The 21,124-nt window shown below is 44.4% G+C and overlaps 1 protein-coding gene across 17 annotated transcripts in view; it reads left to right on the forward strand.

The window, feature by feature from the left end:
• Positions 1–453: 453 nt before the first annotated feature.
• Add1 (adducin 1) overlaps positions 454–21,124 on the forward strand; it is a 59,918-nt gene continuing 39,247 nt past the window's right edge. For 6 of the 17 annotated variants that reach the window (XM_036200304.1, XM_036200306.1, XM_036200311.1 and 3 more), the window contains exon 1: positions 454–602. The gene's annotated coding sequence lies outside the window, so the exon portion shown is untranslated. The remainder of the gene's footprint in view (positions 603–21,124) is intronic. The other 11 variants (XM_036200300.1, XM_036200310.1, XM_036200308.1 and 8 more) reach the window with 3 other exon arrangements.

Genomic DNA, 21,124 nt, shown 5'->3' on the forward strand with positions numbered 1-21,124 from the left:
GCCTTATCAAAGCCCACAGACGTCGCAGTCCTGACTCCACCCTGATTGACAGCTCAGTCCCCACACAGCCTAGGGACCCTGTCGCTTGCAGCGCACCCAGTCCAGGTCCATTCGCCGTGGGAGTGCACGAAGGCCCGGTCTGACAGTCTCAGTGGGAGAACCAGCGGGTACGTGAGCAGGTGCAGCAGGCCGCGGGCCCGTCGCCTGCGGCGGCCCAGGCAACCGCTAACCCCACGGTGACGCGGCCTTCACCCGGAGGCCACAGACACCAACCCTGTCTCCACCTCCCCGGCCCCGCCCTTCCCCGGCCCAACCCCTTGCTCAAGATTGACCAATAACAGCAAGTAATGCTGGACGGCGGCGGGGCGTCCAGGCCAATGGCGCTGCGCGTTGTTTGACTGCAGCGCCGCAGGCCGCACCCAGCTGGGCGGCGGGGGCGAGCCGAAGGCTGAGGGCGGAGGGCGGGAGAGGCCGAGGGCTGCGGCAGGCAGGCGGCCGGGGTGCGCGGCGGCCAGGGGGCGGAGCCCAGCGCGAGCCGCAGGCGAGGCGCGGGCCGCACTCGGACCCGGGAAGCTGCGCGCTGCGCCCGATTCTCCGCGGAGGTGAGGCCCGCGAGCGCGGCGAGGTCTCCGGGCCCGCAGCGGGCGTAGGGCCGGGGCGGCGGTGCTGGGCGGGCCGGGCATGGCAGAGCCGGGGGCCCTCGGGGGCGCCTGGATTGCGCTGAGGAGGGCGCGGCGAGGTCGCTGCGGCGCGGGGCGCCCGGGGTCTCTGCGCTTGCCGCCGAGTGCGGGGGCGAGGACAGTGCGTCGTCGCTTCCCAGGCTGGTCCCCAGGCGGACCTGGGCTTCTGTGGAAGTGGCCGCTCGGTTCTGAGCTGACTGGTGGGCCTGCAGGGGTCCTCCCGTGTCAGCATTGTGCTAGTGCTGGCCCCGTGCGCTGCTCGCTGCAGAGATTGTGGCAAGGCGCATCTGGGTCCTGTTTGTTGGCTCTCTTTAAAAATGACACCGTCAGCCCAAAGAGAAAAAGCCAGCTCTGTCCACGGATGATAGATAGTAATGAGGTGGTCGTGGAACTTCCTGGAGATGGATGGGGCTTGCCTTTCCTCTTTGCCTTTTCGTTTAGACCTCTCCTTAAAACACTTTTCGTCTTTTGTAATTCAGTTCCTGGTTCAAGGTATTTCGTAGGGTGATTTGTGTTTGGTTTATGCACACCCATCTTGAAATAAATATTTCGGTTCACCTGAAACTGCTGTTGGTTTTTGACCATACGATTTTCGGCCTGAAACTGCTAATTCCCGAAGACCAAGAACAGGGCTAATAGCTGTATGCATTACTGCTCAGTTATTGCAGAGGGATTTCTGCGTTTGTCAGAAGTGGATTGAAATCTTAATCCAAATAGGAACTAGAATGCTGACAGATCGGCTGTCTCCTTTGTAAAACGCCCGAAAACAAGCCTGGAGTTCCGAGTAGATTCAACAGGCTCTGGGAAGAGAAGGACATTTCAGATCGGGAGTGAATTTTGTAAGGATGGGATTCTAAAAATTGCGGTCTTTAATGTATAAATTGCAGCCAGTGGTGAGTAAATCACGTTTTAATTCTAGAATTTTGATGCACTACTTTATGGGTAAAGTTGTGTGTATGTGTCGTGCATGGTTCCCCCACAAGACAGGCTCCTATCTTACTCTGTAGCCCAGCATGGTCTGGAACTGAAAGTTCACCCTCTGCCCCCTTAGTTCTAGGTTTACGGTGTGAATTGGTGCCACACCCTGCTAGTAAAGTTGTTTTTTGAGGAAGTGAATGGTTTTTGACATTCAAAGGGCTTTCCAGGTTTTAGATGTGGTTTACAGTGGTGCAGGTGGTGTGATTTGTTACTTTACTAATGTGTGTAGGTTAGTGAGATTCTGTAAATGAAATGAATCAAAATTCTAAACAGTCTCCAAATATCTTCCTTTCTAAGATCTGTTTTATGCAAACTCTTGGATTTTCACTTAACTCCTGGTATTATCTGAGACTGTGGTTTAGTGTTGTTGGCTTACCACACAAAAACCTGTACCTTTCATATAATCATAGTGAATCAGGACATTAAACATGGAAATGCTTCAAAAGACGCTGTACTGGCTAGGTTTTAATGTCAACTTGACACAGGCTAGAGTTAGATGGAGATTGGCCAGTGTGTGGCCTGTAGTGCCTTCTCCTGATTGATGGTTGTGTGGGAACTCACAGTGGGGGCGGTGCCACTACTGGGCAGGTGGTCTGGGTGCTACAAGAAAGTAGGCTGAGCAAGCCCTTGGAGCGACCCAGTAAGCGGCGCCCCTCCAAGGCCTCTGCAGCGATCAACTCCAGGTTCCTGCCCTGACTCCTGCCCTAATTCCCTGGATAATGGACTGCACGCTGAAATAAACCCTTTCCTCCCCACTTTGATTTGGTGTTTTTATTATAGCGCTAGAAACTCTAACTAAGACGGTTCCCAGGTATTTTTACTACGTGAGGCTTAGTTTGTAGTGATGGCCCTTTTGCCTTCCTCTGCCGTGGTGTGCTCTTACATAGCCACACACTCATTGTAGCAATGAACAAGCCATTATATCCTCACCCAGTTTCAACAGTTAATAGCTGGATATCTACAAAATGTGTTACTCTACTTTTAATATACATTGTGTACTTCTAAACATCTAGAAAGATCTAGGGATTCTAAATAAGGATTTAAGTTTGTCCTGTGCATGCACATTAATGTTGAGTAAAACTACATACACAGAAGTGATTATATCGGAAACTGCCTCTTTTTTTTTTTTTTTTTTTTGAGACCAGGTCTCTTTACAAAGCCCTGGCTGTCCTGGAACTCACTGTTTAGACTAGATTGGTCTTGAACTCACAGATATCCTCCTGCCTCTGCCTCCTGAGTTCTGTTCTGCTGATGCCTTTTATTATTTTATTTTATGTTTTGGTGATAGTTTAAGGTGGTCTTGAATTTTCGATGAGCAAAGGCTAGCCTTAAACTTTTCAAAACATTTAAACTTTTTATTTTATGAGTTTTTTTTTTTTTTTCTCTTTTTCCCCCCAAGCTGAGGACTGAACCCAGGGTCTTGCACTTGTTAGGCAAGCGCTCTACCACTGAGCTAAATCCCCAGCTCCTTTATGAGTGTTTTACCTCTACGTCTGTGGACCACTTGCATGCCTGGTACCATTGGAAGCCAGAAAGGTTGTCAGATCCCTTTGAAACTGGAGTTGCAGAAGGTTGAGAACTGGCATGTGGGTATTGGGACTTGAACTCAGATTTTCTGTGTTCAAACCACTGAGCCATATCCAACCCAAGGAAATCAAAGTACTTGGAGTTTTTGTTAGAAATTAACAAGTGCTCTTAATTGCTGAGCTATTTTTCTGGGAATTCAGTGGTGTGTGTGTGTGTGTGTGTGTGTGTGTGTGTGTGTGTCTGTCTGTCTAGGGGGAACAGAACCCAATTGCTGCCTATGCCCCTGGGAGTGCTGGGATTACAGTGGTGTGTGGGGGGGGGGGGGGTGACCAAACCCAAGACATTGTGTATTAGGCAACTACTTTACCAACTGAGTTACATTCCTGCCTTGAAATTGTTTTCTAATAGCATCTAATTGTTGTATGATTTTAAATGTTAAAAATTTCAGTATTGGGACTGTAAAATGCTGTTTTAATGAAAAATAGGAGCTTTGTATCCCTAATTAAAAATCTGAAATTCTAAGAGCTCCAAAGTCCAAAACAACATGGATTTTGGGGTTTTTAAGGCTTATTTATTTTATGTATATAAATGTTTTGCTTGCATGTATATAGCACATATGTGTCTAGTGCTGGAACATACCAGAAGACGGTGTCAGATCTCTAGGAACTGGAGTTGCAGGTGGTTGTGAGCCGACATGTGGATGCTGGGAACTGAACCTCAGTTTTCTGTAAGAGCAGAGTTCTTTTTTTTTTTTTTTTAATTCGGAGCTGAGGACCGAACCCAGGGTCTTGCACTTGCTAGGCAAGCACTCTACCACTGAGCTAAGTCCCCAACCCCAGCAAAGTTCTTTTAACCACTGAACAACTCTCTATCCTTGGATTTTGGAGTTTCATTGTGACCCCGATGAGATGGGTTGTCACAAATGCAGGCCTGTAACACAAGTCCACTAAACATCTCCAAGACAAAAAGACCCTTTCAGCCCCTTTAGCTGTGATACACAAACTTTATTTCATGCACAAAATTACTTAAAATACTGTGTAGGGCTGGATGGTTAATTCACTAGGAGAGTACTGGTGGAGCACGTATGAAATCCTGGGTTTGATCCCTAGCACTGAAAAGAAAAAAATACACAGTTACATGCAGGCTGTGTTTATAAGTGTGTTGTTTAGACTGTGGTCCTGCTTCTGACATATAACACATGGGCACATATTCCAACCTAAAATCCATTTTTGGATCCTGTGCAGCAGAGAACACTTAGCCGGTGTTTCGAAACTACAGTTTGGGCATTTGGGTTGTTCCTTACTGTTACCAGTTGCTAAAACTCACTAAGGCCAACAAAAACAAGCCACCAGGGCTGGAATTGTACCTTAGCTGCTAGAATGCTTGTCTAGCATACATAAAAAAAAAAAAAGGGGGGGGGTCACTTTTTGGCATCATATAAACTGGGTGTGGCAGCACACATTTGTAATCCAAACCCTTGGGAGGTGAAGGCAAGAAGATCAGGTCAACCTTAGCTTTCTATTGAGTTTGAGGCCAGCCTGGCCTATGTGATACTTTTTCTCAACAAAAATGAAACTTACCAACAGCACATTAATAACTAACTCTTACATAAGATATGGTTACTTAACATACATAAATATTCCAATGTCTTTTTAGTTTGGTCAGAAACATTTTGTTAAAATAGGAATTTAGCATGATTTTTAACTTTAACAGAACTGTTTGATAGTTAATGTTTGTTCTGACCTTCTGCAGTTAGGAAATATGGAAAGGGTAAAAGGAAACAGGTTTAGTTCAGTTTGCCTTTGAACTTTATTTTTTTCAGGAGTACGATTTAGAGCAGTTGGTATGAGTGATCTGGAATGTGCTGATAACTTGCTCCCCTCGGGGCTGAAGGAAAAACATTGTTACTGATAGTTGTTCGGTAACAGTGTTGGGCATATTCAGATATGGCTTCCTAGGAATCTGTGCTGCTTAGGGGTAGGGAAACTACATCTTAAATATAGGACTGGAGTCGGTGGGTCTTTAAAAATGATACTGGGACTGGAGAGATGCCTCAGTGGTTAAGAAAAGCACTGGCTGCTCTTCAGAGGATCTAGCATCAGGTCCCATCACCTACATGGTGGCTCAAACCATCTAACTCCTGTTCCAGGGGATCCAGAGCCCTCTTCTGAAACTCCATAGGCACCAGGCATACATGTGATACACATACACACATGCAGGCAAAACATTTCCATAAAATAAGTATATCTAAAGAAAAATAAAGATACTAAGATGGGGTTCTAGGAGCTGGAGAGATGATTCAGCAGTTAAGAGCACTTGTTGGTTTTTTGCTTTGTTTGTTTTTGGTTTTTTGAGACAGGGTTTCTTCTCTGTAGCTTTTGGAGGCTGTCCTGGAACTCACTTTGTAGACTAGGCTGGCCTCAAACTCACAGAGATCCACCTGCCTGCTTCCCGAGTGCTGGGATTACAAGCATGCACCACCACCGCCCCCAGCCACTTGTTGGTTTTATAGAGGACCCGTTGGGTTCCAGGCACCTGCATTGAGTATCTAATGCAGGTTTCTAGTGCCTTGACAAAACACATGAGCAACTTGGAGAAGAAAGGGTTTATTTTGTTTACACCTCCACTTGACAGTCCATCAAAAGAAGGCAGGGCAGGAACTCCAGCAGATCAGAGGTAAGAACTGATGCAGAGTGCTCCATATCAATCATATCCATCAAGAAAATGCACCAGGGCTGGTTCGGTGGGGACATTTTCTCAATTGAGGTTCCTTCTTCCCAAATGACTATCTGGTGTCAAAATGACATGAAACTAGCCAGGACAAGGGATGAATCCTATTAAATCCAGTTCCAGGAGTTACTACACTGTTTTTGTTTTTTGTCTCATTAGGCACTTGCACACATTACACACACACACACACACACACACTCATAAATAAGAAATCTTAGGCTGTAGCACGTGTTTATCTTGGCACTTGGGATGCAGAGGCAAGCCTTGTCTACACAGTAAGTTAGAGGCTAGCCAGTGCTACATAGTCAGACTATCTAAAAAACAAAAACAAAAGTCATCTTTAAAGAAATTAACCAGCTGGGCAGTGATGGCATAGGTCTTGGATCCCAGCATTTGGGAGGCAGAGGCAGGCAGATCTCTGTGAGTTTGAGGCTATCCTAGTCTACAGTTTTAGTTCCAGGACAGGTAGGGCTACACAGAGAAACCCTGTCTGGAAAAACAAACAAACAAATGAAGTTAACTGGAGGGGACTATAGAGATGGCTCAGCGGTGCACTGGCTGCTCTTCCAGAGGACCCAAGTTCACTTCCCAGAACCTTCATGGCAGCTCACAACTATCTATAACTCTAGTTCCAGAGGATTCAGCTCTCTCACACAGACATACATGGAGGCAAAACACCACATAAGAAAAATAAATTACCCCCCAAAAGATAAGGAACTGAGTGGTGGTGGTGGTGGCATACTCCTTTAATCTCAGGACTAGGGAGGCAGAGGCAAGTGGACCTCTTGAGTTTGAGGCCACTTTGGTTTACAGAGTGAGTTTCAGGGCTACACAGATAAACCCTATCTCAAAAAACAAAAAGAAAGACAGACAGACAACATATAGGTAAACTGGGATCATAATACACAGGTGGTCTAACTCCGGGGCCTAAACTGTAGACATGACTCCAACACATTTTAAAATCAGCATTGGGATGGTAATGGAATTTAAAAAATTTTTAAATGACTTTAAAAACAATTTTTTTCATAAAGTATTATTTTGATATTGTTCTTTCCCCTTGCCCAATAGTAACAGAATTTTGACAGAATCTCAAGCCAGGTTTTCTGTACCATTGACAAACCCACAGATTTTGGAAATAATAAATAAGCAAGGGTGCAATAGAATTCACTTAAACTTGTCCATTTACAGAGGGATGGTTTATCTCTAGTTGCCTCACCCATTGTTTTCAAAACCACACCCTTTGAATGTTGTTCATTTAGGGGTTGAGTTGAAGTGAGAATCTTGTGAAATCTTGGTGCTACATGTGTTGATTCAGACAGAATACAGTGGTTTACCTTATAATACAAAAAAGGAGAAATAACATGAATATACAGTAGAATATTTCTAAGAGCTGGGCATGTAGCTCAGTGGTAGGGTCTTACCATGTGGAAAGCCTTGGGTTCAGTCCCCTGCACTGTGTCCCCACAAACAACAGCAGCAACAACTTAAAATATTTGAAGAGAGGGGGCTGGAGAGATGGCTCAGAGGTTAAGAGCACCGATTGCTTGCTCTTCTAGAGGTCCTGAGTTCAATTCCCAGCAACCACATGGTGGCTCACAACCATCTGTAATGAGATCTGATGCCCTCTTGTGTATATATAATAAATAAATAAATCTTAAAAAAAAGAAAACTTTACTCTTAAAAAAAATATTTGAAGAGAGTTTCCTATAGTCTAAGCTGACCTCAGATTTGCAGTATGAATGAAAATGCAGAATGCCCTTGAACTTCTGATCTTCCTGCCTTCACCTTCAGAGTGCTGGGCTTACAGTTGTGTGCTACCACACCTGGTTTTAAGAATGGCTATTGATACTGGGAACTAACCCAAGGGTTCTACCACTGAACTAAATCCCTAACCCCCAAATGAAATTTTTATCTTGATGCTTTTGTATTCTTTTTTTTTTTTGGTTTTTCGAGACAGGGTTTCTCTGTGTAGCTTTGAGCCTTTCCTGGAACTCACTTGGTAGTCCAGGCTGGCCTCGAACTCACAGAGATCCACCTGCCTCTGCCTCCCGAGTGCTGGGATTAAAGGCGTGCGCCACCACCGCCCGGCGCTTTTATATTCTTAGCAGTGGTAGAATAATGAAAACACTTACCACTTATAGGTTATGCACTATATATACACCAGACACTGCTAGATATTTTATACATACTATTCATTATTGTTGTTGTTATTAATACTTTTTCATTTTAAATAAGAGATTTATTTTGGCTCACAGTTCTGGTTCAGGCTTGAGAAATCATATCTGGTGATGGTCTTTTTGCTGGCAGAGTCCCAAGGCAGGGCAGGGCAGAAGCAAATTGAAGTTGGAGACACCCTAGAAATGAGTCTTGAGAGCAGATGGTATCAGTGTGGGGTTCCTCAGCAGGAAGCCAGCTATCCCCACAAGCAGCTAACTTGCAAGGGAATATTCCATGACTGTGCTAAAGAACAGGCCTGGATGTGGACCCAAGGCTATATTTTTTGACAAGTGTCTGGGAATGCTGTTGCTGTTGAAAGAGTGAAGGATGATTCAACAGTTTTGGTCTGAGGTAAAGAAGCCACATCTGGTGATGGTCTTCTTGTTGATATAGTCCCAAGACAGAGTCAGGTATCTTCTGAGGAAAGAGAAGGAAGCCTCTGTGTGTTCCTGCCTGTTTTTGGAACGTGGTTTCAATTTGTAGCCTAGGCCGTCCTTGAACTCCCAATCCTCTTCCTTCCCTGTGCTGGCATTGTGGGCATAAGCCACCATGTCCAGCTTCACTTGCTATTTCTAAAAGGCCCAGCAGTTCTGGAACGCTGCAGGTTTATTGCAGATGAAACTGGGCACAGAAGATGATAGGCTTTCCTGATGATGAAGCAGCTAAGGGCACACTGCTGGTAGTGGAAGGTCAGGGTGTGTTTCATGCAGCCCTGGAGGAGAGAGAAGAAACTGACCCACCTCTGTGGGAAGGGGGGATCATTGGCATTTAAATAACTGGTGTCCACATTCATCAGAATCTGTAGTAAAGTGGAAGGTTTAAAATGAGAGACACTGGGGAAAAAGCAGATGAAATATTTAATAATGCTTTCAGCCTGTGACAGAGCATTTTATTTAATGTGTGCCTATGAAGAAGTGGTATTTTTATTTATTTTTTAAAATTTTTTTCTTTATTTTGACACAAGAGTGTATGTACTTCACGTTGGTTGAAGCTCCCTAGGGTGCCCAGGCCAGCCTGAGTCTAACCATTCCTCTGCTTCCTCGGCGATGGGATCACACGTGTGCAAAACCCTGCCCGGCAGTACCTTTCTTTTGCAAATATTTATTATTATAATGTGGGGGCTGTGCTTGTGGGGGGTCAGAGGACATCCTCGTGGAGTGGGTTCTCTCCTCCTGTCCTTACAAGGGTTCTGGGAATCAACTCAGGTCACCAGGCTTTCACGGGCAGGTGCCTTACCTCTTGAGCCTTCTGCTGGTCTGGTAACTTTCCTTTGAAAAGTAGAGGTCACTGTGGAAAAAGTGTACAAAAGTTGGGTCTACTCTGGAAGCTGGGGCAGGAGAATCAAAAGTTCAAAACCTGCCTGTGGGCAAGTTGGTGAGAACCTGTTTCAGAAAAAGTACAAGAAGAATTGTAGCTAAGGCTGAGGGAGGCCGGGGTTTAATCTCCAGTCCGAGAAAGGCAGAGCAGAGTTTGCTGATGTGACTAAGTACAATGTTAAACGACTTGCTTACTGAAAACAGTGAAATTACAGATGATAATCTGGGGCAGTGGCTGTATTTAGCACCCTCTCTACCCCAAGACAGGGCTTCTCTGTGTAGGCCTGGCTGTCCTGGAACTTTCCTCTGTAGCTCAGCCTTGGCCTGAAACTCAGGCCTTCCTAAGTGCCACCACCATCCCCTCACCACCCCCCCCCCTTTAATTTCGTTTAAGACAGGGTTTTACTATGTAACTTTGGCTAGCCTGGAGCTTGCAGACTGGTCTGGAACTCATAGAAATGCACCTGGCTTGGCCTCCTTGGTGCTGAGATTAAAGGCATGTGCCACCACACCTGGCCCTCTTTGATTTTAAAAATGTATCCTTTGTTTCATACAAATAAACAATACATTCCTTCAAGAAACCCCAGACTCCTTCCTCCCACTCTCCCCAGGTGCCCCCAGCATGCCCCCCCCATTTTGTGAATAACCTTGGAGCCCGATTCCTGCTGCTGGTTGGAATGCCAACTGACCGTGTTGACTTATATCGTGGAGGTTATCACAGCTGCAGTGAGTTCTGTGTGCAGTGGCCATACATGTCCTAGTGACAGCATTTCACAGCGCTTCTCCTTATCCTGTTGGCTATTACATTCTTTCTGCCCTTCTGCAGTGTTCCCTGAGCCTTGATGTGGAGTGGATGTCTCTCTTAGGACTGAGCACTCACTCAGTAGACACTTTTAGCACTTGGACCAACAATGAATCTCTGTATTAACTGCTGACCACAGCAGAGAAAAGCTCTGGCCAAGGTAGAAGGCAGCATTAAATGTATGTATAAGCATAAATATTTAGAAAGCAGTTTGACAACATGTATAGCAAAACAACAGTTCCTCCCTAGAACCTGTGACCTCTCAACCCCTGGGCTTTTGAACAGGTTTTTTTTTTTTTTTTTTTTTTTTTTTTGGTTTTTCGAGACAGGGTTTCTCTGTGTATCTTTGTGACTTTACTGGAACTCGCTTTGGAGACCAGGCTGGCCTCGAACTCACAGAGATCCGCCTGACTCTGCCTCCTGAGTGCTGGGATTAAAGGCGTGTGCCACCACCGCCCAGCAAACAGTTTTATAGTACCAGTTGTGAATTTCTTCTTGTGGATCAGGCCTCAAATCCAAAAGCAGTTGAATAACCTTCACACCACAATTGTACCAGTGGGCACATCTTACCTGGTAGGTTGGTATTGTAGCGTTCAGGGCTGGTGAAGGGATGCCATTGATGTCTTCTCCAGCAGCCTGCATAGCATCTTCTGGCACTGTGAAAGGTAGTCAGCAGGGAAGAAGGGTTCAGGCCCTTTCCAGCTTGATTTCTTTGTATCTTGTAACCAAAGCGTTTCTTCAGCAATAGGGTCTTACATCTAGTTCTGTTGGGCAACCAAGGGCAATGACAGTAGACTGTGTTGTTTTCAGAGGTCTTTGGGGCCTCCCTGACAGAGTTTATAAGGAGGTATCCCCTGCCTGATGCTCTTTCTTCATACGGTCTCACAGTGTGGCCTTGCCCGGTTTGGAACTTGATTTGCTGTCCTAGAATTTAAAGAGATCTGCCTGCCTCTGCCTCCTGATTGCTAGGATTAAAAGTGTGCACCACCACACCTGATTCCATTCTCTCTCTCTCTCTCTCTCTCTCTCTCTCTCTCTCTCTTGCTTTGTGTGTGTGTGTGTGTGTGTGTGTGTGTGTGTGTGTGTGTGTGTTACTGGGGACTGAACACAGGGCCTTATCTAATTATTTTCAAATTTGTGGGAATAAATACATCAAGATCGCAAAAAATAAAAAAAAGAAATGAATGAAAGATTGAAACTAGGGACTTGTGATAACTTTACAAAAAATTATAGAGATAAAAATATAAAGATGAGCCAGGTGGTGGTGGCGCACGCCTTTAATCTCAGCACTTGGGAGGCAGAGCCAGGTGGATCTCTGTGAGTTCGAGGCCAGCCTGGACTACCAAGTGAGTCCCCAGGAAAGGCGCAAAGCTACACAGAGAAACCCTGTCTCAAAAAAACAAAAAAACCAAACCAAACCAAAACAAAAAACCCATAAAGATGCATAAAGGTGTGGTCTTTCCTCCTCACAGATACACCCAGAAGTGTGTGTTATAGGTGATTCTAATCCAGTCAGGTTGATGAGGAAGTTGAGCTGTTAACACTCTTACTAAGGCATACAAACCCCGACAGTCTACCAAGCAGGAGAACTTGGATTACACCGCTGCTTCCTTCTGCATATGTACTCCAAAAAGAGAGTGGCTTTTTACTGAACCCCAACTCACTTCCGCTGTGGAACTTTCTTTTCCTGTAACAGATGTTTCCAGTATCAGGATTGCCCTTTTTCTATGTAGTCCTGGCTGTCCTGCAACTCACTCTATAGACCACACTGGCCTTGAATTTAGAGGTCCACCTGCCTTTGCCTCCCAAATGCTAGGATTAAAGGTATGCACCACCATGCCTGGCAAGATAGGCATTTTTATCATCCCCCATTTTCTTTGGAAAAACTGCAGTGCACATAGTGACCTTGCCCAAGAGGTGTGTCTCATATGTATCAGCCAAGAACTTTTTGTTTTGTTTTTTGATACAGAGACTCACCTTGTAATCCAGGCCTGCTTGGAATTCTGTCTGCAGTCCAGTTTGGCCTTAAACTTAATTAGTCCTGTGTCAGCCTCCTAAATGCTGGGATTACAGATGTGTGTCACTGTCCTAAGAGTTGAACCTTGGTGATGCCTAGCTTTACCATTTCTACCTCATACATCCCAGCAGTTAAAGGACTTGGTAAGTGTCTGCTTACACACTACTGGCTACCACAGAATGTCAGATTACAGGTGGAGAATAGTTGTTGGGACCAACTGGTGATCACCCAGCAGATGACTGATGGAAGTTACAGAGAGAAGAGGGGTCAGAAGTGTTGTGTAGCTTAGTAAATGTCCTGGTTCTTGTCACTGTTGTATACCTGCCTGCTCCATGGCTGCACTACAGTTTGTGTGTGTGTGTGTGTGAGGGTATGAATTCCAATGTGTGTATGTGTTTGTACACATGTGGAGGCGAGGAGTTCACGACAAATGTCTTCCTCAGGTGCTTTCCACCTTAGTTTTGGAGACAGGTTCTCTCTGTCAGCCTGGAGCTTACCACTTGAGCCAGTGAGCTCCAGGGATCCACCTGTGCCTTCCCAGAGCTATGGTTACAGATGTAATCTGCTCCTGGCATTTACCTGGGTGCCAGGCACCCAGACTCAGGACCTCATGCTTGTATGACAAGCACTTTACTGACTAAGCTGTCTCATCAGTACAGTACTCACCTTGCTGTACAGTTTTGTGGGTATTGGTGAAATTATTAAGGCGACTCCACGTAGTTAAAAGGGAGGTTTATTTTGTGGCGTAATTTACAAATGAAGAGATAGGTAGATTGTAGGGTCTGGCAAAGGTATGGCACAGTCCGGCAGTGTTCTCTGGAAACTCTGCTCGGTCTACCTCCAGCATCCAGGGTCTGGGCACCAAGAGATCCTTCTCATTTGGATCCCGGGTCTTCAGCATCCTCTCTAGGCCCTGCCTTGTAGGCATGACTGTTACCGAAGCCTCAGTGTGGGTTGGAACTTCCAGGCCAACGCTGGAATGGCTACCCACTACATGTATATGCTATTTTAACAACAAATTATTGGCCATCCCTGATCATTTAAACATTTATTTGATTTCTGAGGTAGGATGTTAGTCTGTAGCCTACGCAGACCTACAGCTGTTTGAATCCCCCTGCCTTAGACACATGCAACATCATCTGTTTTGTTTTACCAGAGCTGAGGCTCCAACCCAGGGCCTTGTGCTTGCTAGGCAAGCACTCTACCACTGAGCTAAATCCCCAACCCATCATTTGGTTTTATATCACCTTTATTTCTGGGGAGTAGTGGTGCATACCTTTAATCCTAGCACTCAGGAGGCAGAAGCAACCAGATCTCTGAGTTCAGGCCAGCCTGGTCTACAGAGTGAGTTCCAGGACAGCCAGGACTATACAAAGAAAATCCTGTCTCAAAAACAAAAAAGATCATTTTTATCTTTATTTATAATAATTAGTTTTTGGTTTTCTGAGACAGGGTTTCTCTGTGTGGCACCAGCTGTCCAGAACTCACTCTGTAGACCAGGTTGACTTCGAACTCAGAGATCCGCCTGCCTCTGCCTCTCAAGTGCTGGGATTGAAGGTGTGAGCCACCACCACTGACTAAAAAAGATCACTTTTATTATATATTGTTGTCATCTTGTCCTATAATTATCAATCATCCCGATATGCCCTTTCCATATAGAATCAAATATATTGACTATTAATTGCATGTTATATGTAATGGGAATGTGTAGTTATATCCTGTGTATATATCCTTTGTGGCTCTGGGGACATGCTAGGTAAGTTACCACTGAGCTCATTCCTAGTCCTCTGATCCCCCCCCCCCCCCAACATTCTTACCTTAGGCTGGGACTATTGTCTCTCCTAATGTGTTTAATTAGATTTCAGTCTGGCCCCCCTCATCAAATCCGTTTAGCCTTCTTTATGCTGATGTGTGTGGTCAGCCCCTGCTTTCTGACTTAGCTGGGTTTTCTGCAGTCTTTGTGGGTTCACTGTAGTGCCTTGCAAGCTTAGTTGTGGTGCCTGTGCGGTCTAGAAATCTTTTCTTTTCTCCCTCTGGGAGTTACACATACTCTTGTCTCCAAATCTAGTCGGCTAGAGACAGATAAAGCTGCTTTTGTTGTACATACTGACTTTGAGAATTGACGTAACCCTTTGAAACAGAAAACCCAGTTACAGAGATATACAAACCCAGTTTCATACACAGTCTGAAATTCCTTTGTGGATGGTAAACTGAAATGTGAACCTGTTTGTTAGTGTATGACTGGATCTGTCCCCAGTGTCTGTTGAGTTACATGTTGTGATTGAATGAGTTGAAACAGCGGCTCTTCTCACAGCCAGATGCCCCTGGAATCCAAACAGACTTTGAATGACGTTGTCCGTCCAGAACCTAGACCTGGAAGTGTACTTGTCCTTTACTGTGTGCTTACTCAGGCCTTGTTATTCTGATTGTCCTGTGAAGAAGGCAGGGGTGGGGGCGGGATGGTTCTTGCTCTGATGGGATTGCATTCTTTTGAGGGAAATAGTGCATTTTTGATCTGTTACTAATAGTTAACTTCTCCTCCCCCCAATACTACTGGAGATTGAATTTAGGGTTACTTTACCACTGAGCTTTTAACACCCCCTCCTTTTTTTTTTTTGGTTGAGACAGTGTCTTGTGACGTTGCTGGGGCTGGTTTTAAAGTCTTCATCCTCTGTGTCAGCCTTCCAAGCGATGGGATTACAGGCCTAAACTCTTACAACCCAGCTTAAAACAGCTATTTTAAAGATGCTTAATGAGGGCTGGTGAGATGACCCAGTGTGTAAAGATGCTTGCCATGTAAGAGATGAGTTCAGTGCCCAGAACCCACGGGGAAGGAAGGAACTGACTCCCAAAAGCTGTTCCCTTCTCCACATCTATGTACACACATGAAGAAAGTCAGGAAAATAGGGCATGTATAGAACTGGAGAGATGGCTAGTCAGTTAAGAGCATGTGTGCTCTTGGAGAGGAGGATTCTAGTTCAGTTCCCAGCATCCGTGATAGGAGGTTCACAACCACCTGTCACTCCAGCTCTGTGGTTCTCAACCTTCCTGATGCTGCGACCCTTTAATACAGTTCCTCATGTTGTAGGGACCCCCAAGCATAAAATTAGTTTGTTTGTTGCTACTTCCCAACTGTAATTTTGCTACTATTAGGAATTGTAATGTAAATATCTGTTTGCTGATGGTCTTAGGTGACCCATGTGAAAGGTAATTTGATGAGGGATCAAGACCCACAGGTTGAAAACCACTGTGTCTTCCTCCACGAGGTCTGATGCCCTGCCCTTCATGGAAAGTTTTTTTTTTTTTTTTTTGTGACAAGGTCTCCTGAGTGTAAGATTCAAAGGCTTGCACCACCACCACCTGTCTGGAATTTTTAAAAAATGTAAAGAAAATGGTGTAGTAACAAATTTCTGTAATGCCAGGAGTCTGAGGCAGGAGGATCTGGAGTTTGATTCAAGCCTTGGCTGTGGAGTGAGACTGTCTCGGAAACAGTCAGGGCCGGGTAGGAAGGGAAGCAGGCAGGGCACAGCAGCACAAACCTCTTATCCTAGTACTGGAGAGGTGGGCAGGAGATCCAAAGTTTGAAGCCAGCCTGGGCTACGTAGAGAGGCCTGATCTAAAGGGTAAAAACAAACAAAAACTGGGCGTGGTGGTTAAATCTTTAATCTCAGCTTTGGGAAGGCAGAGGCAAGCAGATCTCTGTGAGTTGCAGTCCATCCTGGTCTGGTCTGGTCTATATAGTGAGTTCCAGCTAGGACTATATAGTCAGACCCTGTTTCAAATAAAATAAGATACTATACGATGTAATACTATGCCATACCATAGAATAGGTATGATACAATAAAATAAAATACGGGGAGACAAGATTGGGGGAAATGAGGATTTCTGTTTTGAGTAAGGTAGGTGTGGGTGGACATCTAAGTACATTATTATTATTATTATTATTACATACACAAGTTAGATTGATGGTTAAAAGTTTAGTCCATTGGTATACATAGATCAGAGTTTTTCTTTTCTATTTTTTCTTTTGGTTCAGTTCTGAAACACTTTATGGCTTGCTAATACTTAAAAGTGTTCATAATTGGGTCCTGCTTTCAGAGATTTGTATTCCTTGGTTCTGGGCTAGTTTGTTTGTTTATTTTAGAATCCCTCCCCCTCTGCTGCCCATACTGTAAAGATTTAGGGCTGAGTACACTCGAGTATGTGTGTGTGAATTGGTATGCAGGCATATAAGTGCTGGAGCAATAACTGAGAGCTTACATCTTAATCCACAGGCAGGTAGGCAGAGAGAGGAAAAAAAAAACTTAACAGGGAATGCCATGGGCTTTTGAAACCTCAAAGGTACCCCTTAGAGACACACCTCCTCCAACAAGGCCATATGTCCTAATCTTTCCCAGTTCTACCAACTGGGGGCCAAGTGTTCAGATGCGAATCTGTGGAGGCCATTTTCATTCAAACCCCCCTAACTCGAGTGGAGGTATACCCTGTGTGTGATTCTTACATGGAGCAGTCCTTATAGGCTGGAACTTCACTGCTTTGGCAAGATGGAAATCATCTCTACCAAGTGGGGCTAATATAGATTCAGAAAATACTGTTTTATTTAGGCCAGGCTTGGTGGCACACACCTTTAATCTCAACACTTGGGTGATAGATACAGGGGGATTGCTTATGAGTTCAAGGCTAGCCTGCTCTATATAGCAAGACTCAGGACAGCCATGGCTATACTTTGAGGCTATCTCAAAACAAACAAAGGAAAAAAACCAAACCAAAACAAACCCAAATACTCAGTTTTAATCAATCAGTGTAGATTTAGAGAGAGAGAGAAGTCATTAATAGTTATTTAGATACAAATGGAGACATTTGAGCAGAGACCAGGAAGGGCCACATTTTGTTCAATATATTCTCAACTTAATTTGAAAATTTGTCTAATTTAGCGTACTTATTTTAAGAAACAGTCTTTTGTTTTTTTTTTGTTTTTATTTTTTTCAAGACAGGGTTTCTTTGTGTAGTCCTGGCTGTCCTGGAACTCACTTTGTAGACCAGGCTGCCTCAAACTCAGAGATCCAGCCTACCTGTTGTCTCCTGAGTACTGGAATTAAAGCATGCACCACCACTGCCCGGCTAAGACACAGCCTCTTACAAGCTACGTTTTATTGTCTGTGAACTTAGGTTAAGGCCACACTACTAAAACCTCAGTCACAGAATATATTTTCATACCTGTGTAGACAGTAAAAGCTGAAGCAGGTGGGGATGATGGCAAGATGGCTCAGCAGGAAAGGTGCTGCAGGCGTACATGGCGACCTGAGTTGGATCCCTGGACCACACAGAGGTAGAAGGAGATAGCTGCCTCTACAAAGTCCTGTGACCCTCCCTGCAATAATTGATAAAGGAAATCTTTAAACAAACGAACTGCCATTCTGCTGCTGTCAATGCTGCACAGTGCATCCTCTGTTCCCTGTGCACCCTTAGTGATGCTTATTGTTTTATTTATTGTCTAAGTGGTGTTTTATTGATATTTTGGTTTTCCGAGACACGGTTTCTCTGTGTAGCCTGGCTGTCCTGGAACTCACTCTGAAGACCAGGCTGGCCTCGAACTCAGAGATCCAGCTGCCTCTGCCTCCTGAATGCTGGGATTAAAGGTGTGCGCCACCATTGCCTGGCTTATTTTTAAATTATGTTTATAAATTAACTATAAAATGTATGTATAACACATACATCCCTGCCCTCCATCTTGCCTAATTCCTTACCCCTCTCTAGTGCTCTATTATTTTAAATTTCTTGTGTATTTTTTTATTTCTTAATGCAGATATAATTGAGTTTTTACTCCCTTCCCCCCACATATACCATTTATGTACTGTTTTGTGTATCTTGCTCTTGTCGCTTAATAGTATATCCTTGTTTTGTGAAAACACCTGTACACTTAAAATTACTTGATAGCACAAACCTCTGATAGCTAATGTGGTGGCTTTTCAGAGAGCATACTTTTGACAGAGTTTTACTTAGACTTGTGTTTGGGGTTTTAAATGTTTCCTGCCTGGATCAAAAGAGGAAACCTGGCTCCGTCTTTAGAAGCTTGAGCACCAACAAAGCAGCACACATAGCCTTTGCGTGTGCAGAATAGAGACTCGGTCTCCCAGCCCTCAGCCTTGTGCTATGTTCATCCTTCAAGTCCCAGAGCTTTCTTTTGTCCTTCACAGAACCAATTACTTCACAACTAGGAACATTCAGACCATTGATTCTGGGGAAAAGGCTTGTTTGCTATGGCCAGTATTTTATTCTTCCTTACCTGTAATCCTGCCAGACTTCCCCACTTCCCCCTCCCCTCAGAAAAATAACTAAAAAGGTAGACCAAATTATTACTTAGCAACTGTCTTCATGGGATGTCCTTCAGAAAGAGTGTGGGTTCAGGGTGCAGTTCAGTGGTAGAGTATCGGCTTGGCACCCTTGAAGACTCGTGTTTGATTCCCAGCACCAAAAGGGGAGAAAAAAAAACTTATTACAGAAGTTGAAGCCTGGTGCGATCCTTTGATCCTAGCATTTGGGAGGGAGCGGCAGGCAGATCTCTGAGTTTGAGGCAAGCCTGATTTACACAGGGAGTTCCAGGCTAGCTGGACCTGGATGGTAAGACCCTGTCTAAAAAAAAATACAGTAGTTCAACAGTAATCCAGTAAAGAAGCAAAAATAGAGAAAGCAGTTAGCATTATTGCAGGATAAAGTTGAGTTGTTATTTCTTTTTCCTCTAAGATTAAAAAAATATGTGTATGTACATATGCACCTGAGTTTGGTGCTGGTGGAGGCCAGCTGTAGTTGTGAGTCACCTACATGGGTGCTGGGAAATGAACTCAGATCCTGCAAGAACAAGAGTTATGTGTTTATTACGGTCTGCCCCATGGACTTCTGTTTTCATCTTTCCTTTTTTGAGGGGTGGAGAATGAGTTAGACAGTGTCTTGCTGTGTATTCCAGTCTGGCCTTGAGTTTACAATCATCTTGCTTCGATTTCCTGAGTGCTGAAATTTACAGGTGTACACCACAATGCTTGGTGATTCAGCTTTTTTCTACCTGGAAACCATCATGGTGTTTGACTCAGAATATGAGACCTAGTTCGGTGACTGTGGTGAAGAAACTCATTAAATACTGTGTCCAAATCACTTCCTTTAGAATGGGATTACTGCCTGCTTTGTAGAATTACTTTGTTCCTTCCTTCCTCTCTCCTCTTCCTTTCTCTCCCTCCCTCCCTCCCTTCCTTCCTCTATGTTTTGTTTTTCTTTTTATTATGTACTTCAGGTTGGTCTTGAATTCTTGATTCTCTTGCCTCAGTCACCTGTGTGCATGGAATTTCTTGAAAGCATTTGCTTTAGAACATTTGGATTATATGTGTGTATGGGCCATGTGAAGATAATGGGTATCAGCCTAAGTGGATTTTTGTTTTGTTTTTTGTTTTTCAAGACAGGGTTTCTCTGTGTAGTTTTGGTACCTGTCCTGGATCTAACTCTGTAGACCAGGCTGGCCTCAGACTCACAGAGATCCACCTGCCTCTGCCTCCTGAGTGTTGGGATTACAGGTGTGTGTCACCACTGCCTGGCAATTTTTTTTTTTTTTTTTTTTTTTTTTTTTAAGATAGAGTACCTCTGTGTACTTCTGGCTGTCCTGGAACACTGTATGTAGGCCACGATGGCCTTGAACTCACAAAGATCTGCCTGCATCTGTCTCCCAAGTACTAGGATTAAAGAAATGCACCACTGCACCAGCCCAGATATAATATATATCTATATCTATCTATATTGTCTGTCTGTCTGTCCGTCCATCCATCCATCCATCCATCCATCCATCCATCCAGTTACCTACCTACCTATCTACCTTTCTTCCTTTCTATCTACCTATCTATCTTTCTGTCTATCATCTATCTGTCTGTCTGTGTTTTCTTTTGTTTTTTTGGCTTTTTGAGACAGGGTTTCTCTGTGTAGCCCTGACCATCCTGGAACTTGCTCTGCAGACCAAGCTGACCTCAAACTCATAGAGTGCTGGGATTAAAGGTGTGGGCTGATGCTGATACCACTGCCACCAGGTATTTTTTTTTAATGGAAGTAAATTTGGTGAAAATAAGTGATGTAGAATAATTTTTGTACCTCTTTAACCCTCATTGAATAGCTATTTTCTGAGGTCTGTTATGTGCCAAGTAGTGAGGAGATGATGCTGACCCAGACAACAGCCCTGTTGTATATCTGGTACTTCCTGAATTTGAATCTGACTGCCTGGGCTTCAGTACAGTAGAGTTCAGTTCAGTTCAGTACAGCATTGGAATCAGTGGTCTTGAGTCAGGTTCTGAATTCATTCATTTTTTTAAAACAGTGTGTGATGGGGCTGGAAAGACTGTCCAACAGTTAAGATCACTGAATGTTCTTCTAGAGGACCCGAGTTTGATTCCCAGTCCCATAGGATCCAAAGACACAAGGCACATACATGGTGCACAGACATACATGCAGGCAAACATTTATACACATAAGAGAAGAAAAAAAACCCCTCCCCAGGCTGTTTTTTTCCATCTGCAAGTAGAGACACCTTACAGGGATGCTGGAACTAACTGTGGTGTAGCAGCCATGCAGGGTTCATGGCATGCAGTTGTCTGCTGCTGGACCTGTAGAATTTCTGCACAGGTCCCTCTTCAGGATCCCTTGAGTTTCTACCTTTATTCTTTGCTGGGATTAAGGAAAATTTGGTTTGGAGTTTGGAGGGTTTTAAGGATGGGGATTGTGTCTCTGTCTTGCCCCTACCCTGTTTCTAGTTCAGTTTACTCTCATTTGTAAGGTGGGGGAGCTATCTTTACCATAGTATGTGTGAGCTTTTGGTGTCATCCCA

Source organism: Onychomys torridus, chromosome 10 (genome assembly GCF_903995425.1).
Source record: "Onychomys torridus chromosome 10, mOncTor1.1, whole genome shotgun sequence".
Taxonomy (NCBI): Eukaryota; Metazoa; Chordata; class Mammalia; order Rodentia; family Cricetidae; genus Onychomys; species Onychomys torridus.